Source organism: Rattus norvegicus, chromosome 11 (assembly GCF_021556685.1).
Source record: "Rattus norvegicus strain SHRSP/BbbUtx chromosome 11, alternate assembly SHRSP_T2T, whole genome shotgun sequence".
Taxonomy (NCBI): Eukaryota; Metazoa; Chordata; class Mammalia; order Rodentia; family Muridae; genus Rattus; species Rattus norvegicus.
This window is the reverse complement of record NC_141544.1, coordinates 52,074,726-52,080,725: the sequence shown is the minus strand read 5'-3', so window position 1 is coordinate 52,080,725 and position 6,000 is coordinate 52,074,726.

The following is a 6,000-nucleotide window of genomic DNA, read 5'->3' as shown; positions in this document are numbered from 1 at the left end:
CCAGAGCATTCATAGTCTATTTTTCCATAAACCCCAACATTTAGGGCTATCTTCAAGGGTATTATTTTGATATCTAATACTTTCTTCTACCACTGTATTATCATACCTATATTTTCATCTTCCTGCATGTGAACAAAATATCTACCATTGATAAGTGATTCTGGCGATGGAAAACTACTCTTTTCATCATCCAATGAGTTTATTAATATCTTTAACTTGATTCAAAACTATATTTCATATCTTTTGGGAAATGCTTTTTTAAATTGGCATTCTTTTCCAAGACTCCACTAATATCCAAAGGAACATTTGCCCAACTCATTTCAGTAGTCCTGTTTCACACATTTTCAATAAATTCAGTTTGTTTTGTCATGTCTTATTTCAATTTTTGGATTCTCCTAGCTCTTTCTGTAATTTATTTCTAATTTGCATTCAATAAGTTCACACATTTTGCTATAATGTTCTATGGATTTTGACAAGAACATAATGTTCTACATCCATGTTATGACTTGAAAATTGTTCTACACTCTAATGAACCTCAGTTTAGTTTTCTGACATATTCAATACACTTTCCTTGGAAATATACTTGTCCTTGGAAACTAGAGATATTTGATAGTTTAGAATGTCAAATAAAATGAGCATACATGGTATAGACATCCTAAACTGACTTCTTTGAAATCTGTATTTTAAAATCATCTATGTTTTCTATGACTTAATTTTCTGTTCTGTCATACCTTTACATTTATGCATAAAATCCCTTTATAAACCTATTTACTGGAAGTCATCACATTTTCTGTTTTTAGTGGTTATGAAGTTTTATAACTAAATTTTATGCAGATTTTATGGAAAATATATTTGCAAAATTATCTTAAATATAATCATTGCACTTGATGTTAAGTCCATAATTATTTCCATATAACACTGAAAATCTTCCAAAATGATTATAACACTTGGTACTCATAATAGCAAAGTTGAGAAATTCCCAAGCTCTTTGAATAGGCATATTCCCAAGAAAGATAATACTAAGTGTGATGTTATGACGGTTATTTGCACTGTTTCTTCTTTAGTTTAGTGTTCAAAATCTTTGTCTTTATATTGAATATGTTCGTTTTCTTTGCTTATATTTTATACTACATTCTTTTATAGACATTTCATAATTATTAGATTTCATATCTTCTTTGCTCTATTTGAAACATTAATGTTTTCTACATGTGTATTTTAATTCTTGTGTATGTATTCGTTCATTTTGTGACAGGAAAGAGCCACTCAACTTGTGCATACTTAATCAGAGGTTTGTTACCATGCTGCATCCCCAGTTATATTATGTTTGATTTGAAAGATTATCAATGTATAAGTCAATACCTACCTTTGTAGGCACCCAGATATTTTTAGCTCTTCATGATCTTCATTCTTGTTCTTCAGCTCTTTTCTTAACATTTTTTTGTTCCTCTTTCCACATCAAGTATTAAATTAATTATTTAATGATTTATAAAAATTGTTTTTATTTGCTTGAGAACATACTGCAAATTAAGATCACTTTGATTTTTTGTCTTCTTTTTGTTTTATTTTTATTGGATATATTTTTTATTTTCATTTCAAATGTTATTTCCTTTCCTGGTTTCCTGTCCATAAGCCCCCACATCCCCTCCCCCTCCCCAATAAGGGTGTTCCCCCATCTACTCCCCCTTAATTTCTCCCCCGCAACATTCCCCTGCACTGGGGGTCCAACCTTGTCAGGGCCGAGGGCTTCTTTTTCCACTGGTGCCCAACAAAGCCATCCTCTGCTACATATGCAGTTGGAGGCATGAGTCAGTCCATGTATAGTCTTTGGGTAGTGGTTTAGTCCCTGGAAGCTCTGGTCGGTTGGCATTGTTGTTTTTATGCGGTAGCAACCCCTTTCAGTTAAGATCACTTTCAAATATTATACCTGAACAATTTCATATGTTCTAATTTATAGACTTTAGAAAAGTCACATTAGTGTAGATTTTTCATTTTCTAGATTTTTCATTTTCTATTTTACACAAGAAGAATCAAGATATGTTAACCTAGAGGTTTTTAAATTTAATTTCCAAGTGTTTGTTTCATTGAAATAATTAATCTTAATTTGATAACATCATATTTTAAATGTTTAGCTGGGAAAGGAAAGAGCAATTGATTTTGTTTTTGTTTCACATAATGACATTTGTTAGCTCCTTAAATGAGTAAATATAAATTTGTAAAACCATTTTTACTTTTTATTTTGTGTGCTTTTGTGCATGTGACATAACATGGAAATATTAGTGTACGTTCAATGGAGGTTTGTAGAATGTACTAGATCACCAGGAACTCAAGCCTTACAAGGGTGCTAAATAAATAAAACATTATTCAAACATCTCCAAGTTGTGTCAGTGAAAATTGGGGAATATTTGGACATTGTGTAATTCTGGAATCAAAAATCAAGTCTAATGATAGGATATAATTTATCTTGAAATAGTCAATTTTAAAAAAGGGGTTGCTGATATAGTTCAGTTGCAGTGTGCTTATTACCATACTCCAGAAATATAGATAAGTATGCAGTACTTCAAACAAGAAATGTATGGTAGCAAAGGCCTCAACCCCAAACACTCTGGAAGCTGATTTCAGATGATCAGAAATAGAGGACAGACTGAGCTACTGAGAGAAAATCATCCAAAAATTGTACTTTCCAGTTTAGGTAAGTATTTTTGCATGTATAGTTGGTAGATCTTCAGGTATTTTTTTTTGTCTTTCAATAACGTTAGAATTTATATTTTCTTTCTTTTTTTTTATTAACTTGAGTATTTCTTATATACATTTCGAGTGTTATTCCCTTTCCCGGTTTCCGGGCAAACATCCCCCTCCCCCTCCCCTTCCTTATGGGTGTTCCCCTCCCAACCCTCCCCCCATTGCCGCCCTCCCCCCATAGTCTAATTCACTGGGGGTTCAGTCTTAGCAGGACCCAGGGCTTCCCCTTCCACTGGTGCTCTTACTAGGATATTCATTGCTACCTATGAGGTCAGAGTTCAGGGTCAGTCCATGTATAGTCTTTAGGTAGTGGCTTAGTCCCTGGAAGCTCTGGTTGCTTGACATTGTTGTACTTTTGGGGTCTCGAGCCCCTTCAAGCTCTTCCAGTTCTTTCTCTGATTCCTTCAACGGGGGACCTATTCTCAGTTCAGTGGTTTGCTGCTGGCATTCGCCTCTGTATTTGCTGTATTCTGGCTGTGTCTCTCAGGAGCGATCTACATCCGGCTCCTGTCGGTCTGCACTTCTTTGCTTCATCCATCTTGTCTAATTGGGTGGCTGTATATGTATGGGCCACATGTGGGGCAGGCTCTGAATGGGTGTTCCTTCAGTCTCTGTTTTAATCTTTGCCTCTCCCTTCCCTGCCAAGGGTATTCTTTTTCCTCATTTAAAGAAGGAGTGAAGCATTCACATTTTGATCATCCGTCTTGAGTTTCGTTTGTTCTAGGGAATCTAGGGTAATTCAAGCATTTGGGCTAATAGCCACTTATCAATGAGTGCATACCATGTATGTCTTTCTGTGATTGGGTTAGCTCACTCAGGATGATATTTTCCAGTTCCAACCATTTGCCTACAAATTTCATAAAGTCGTTGTTTTTGATAGCTGAGTAATATTCCATTGTGTAGATGTACCACATTTTCTGTATCCATTCCTCTGTTGAAGGGCATCTGGGTTCTTTCCAGTTTCTGGCTATTATAAATAAGGCTGCGATGAACATAGTGGAGCACGTGTCTCTTTTATATGTTGAGGCATCTTTTGGGTATATGCCCAAGAGAGGTATAGCTGGATCCTCAGGCAGTTCAATGTCCAATTTTCTGAGGAACCTCCAGACTGATTTCCAGAATGGTTTTACCAGTCTGCAATCCCACCAACAATGGAGGAGTGTTCCTCTTTCTCCGCATCCTCGCCAGCATCTGCTGTCACCTGAGTTTTTTATCTTAGCCATTCTCACTGGTGTGAGGTGAAATCTCAGGGTTGTTTTGATTTGCATTTCCCTTATGGCTAAAGATGTTGAACATTTCTTTAGGTGTTTCTCAGCCATTTGGCATTCCTCAGCTGTGAATTCTTTGTTTAGCTCTGAACCCCATTTTTCAATAGGGTTATTTGTCTCCCTGCGGTCTAACTTCTTGAGTTCTTTGTATATTTTGGATATAAGGCCTCTGTCTGTTGTAGGATTGGTAAAGATCTTTTCCCAATCTGTTGGTTGCCGTTTTGTCCTAACCACAGTGTCCTTTGCCTTAGAGAAGCTTTGCAGTTTCATGAGATCCCATTTGTCGATTCTTGATCTTAGAGCGTAAGCCATTGGTGTTTTGTTCAGGAAATTTTTTCCAGTGCCCATGTGTTCCAGATTCTTCCCTAGTTTTTCTTCTATTAGTTTGAGTGTATCTGGTTTGATGTGGAGGTCCTTGATCCACTTGGACTTAAACTTTGTACAGGGTGATAAGTATGGATCGATCTGCATTCTTCTACATGTTGACTTCCAGTTGAACCAGCACCATTTGCTGAAAATGCTGTCTTTTTTCCATTTGATGGTTTTGGCTCCTTTGTCAAAAATCAAGTGCCCATAGGTGTGTGGGTTCATTTCTGGGTCTTCAATTCTGTTCCATTGGTCTATCTGTCTGTCTCTGTACCAATACCATGCAGTTTTTATCACTATTGCTCTGTAATACTGCTTGAGTTCAGGGATAGTGATTCTCCCTGAAGTCCTTTTATTGTTGAGGATAGTTTTAGCTATCCTGGGGTTTTTGTTATTCCAGATGAATTTGCAAATTGTTCTGTCTAACTCTTTGAAGAATTGGATTGGTATTTTGATGGGGATTGCATTGAATCTGTAGATCGCTTTTGGTAAAATGGCCATTTTTACTATATTAACCCTGCCAATCCATGAGCATGGGAGATATTTCCATCTTCTGAGGACTTCTTCAATTTCTTTCTTCAGAGTCTTGAAGTTCTTATTGTACATATTTTACTTCCTACGTTAAAGTCACACCAAGGTACTTTATATTATTTGGGTCTATTATGAAGGGTGTTGTTTCCCTAATTTCTTTCTCGGCTTGTTTCTCTTTTGTGTAGAGGAAGGCTACTGATTTATTTGAGTTAATTTTATACCCAGCCAATTTGCTGAAGTTGTTTATCAGCTTTAGTAGTTCTCTGGTGGAACTTTTGGGATCACTTAAATAAACTATCATATCATCTGCAAATAGTGATATTTTGACTTCTTCTTTTCCGATCTGTATCCCCTTGACCTCCTTTTGTTGTCTGATTGCTCTGGCTACAACTTCAAGAACTATATTGAATAAGTAGGGAGAGAGTGGGCAGCCTTGTCTAGTCCCTGATTTCAGTGGGATTGCTTCAAGTTTCTCTCCATTTAGTTTAATGTTAGCAACTGGTTTGCTGTATATGGCTTTTACTATGTTTAGGTATGGGCCTTGAATTCCTATTCTTTCCAGGACTTTTATCATGAAGGGGTGTTGAATTTTGTCAAATGCTTTCTCAGTATCTTCAGGTACTTTTAATGTTGTGTAAAACTTTCCTGCCATGGAGATTACTATAGTATAATATCTAGAAAGACAATTATGTCTGCCTTTCAGGTTATTTTTTACCACTGTTGACTTAAAAACAGCTGGTTACTGAAAGCTAGGCTTATAATAAATCAGCGCAGGTTCCCCATTGTGTTCTTTCCTGAGGAATCAGCTTACTTCCTCCTGTGTTGAGCTAACAGACTTTAAAATGATCACTTTTTCCTTGAGCTGGTTGATTTAGTCGGTTCCCCAGAGTGAAAGTTGTTTATGGAGCATGTGTAGTTATCACTGGTTTCTAGTTAAAATCTCAAAACTTTACCTTGCCTTTCTACCACCTAGTGCAGAATTTTTAGAGTGTATCATTTCCTTTGAGGTTCACGTAATGGCACAGTCGATGTTTGCTGTCAGCTCCTCTGGGCCATTGATTGCAGTTTCCAGATTATTAACTTTCTCTGCTAATTT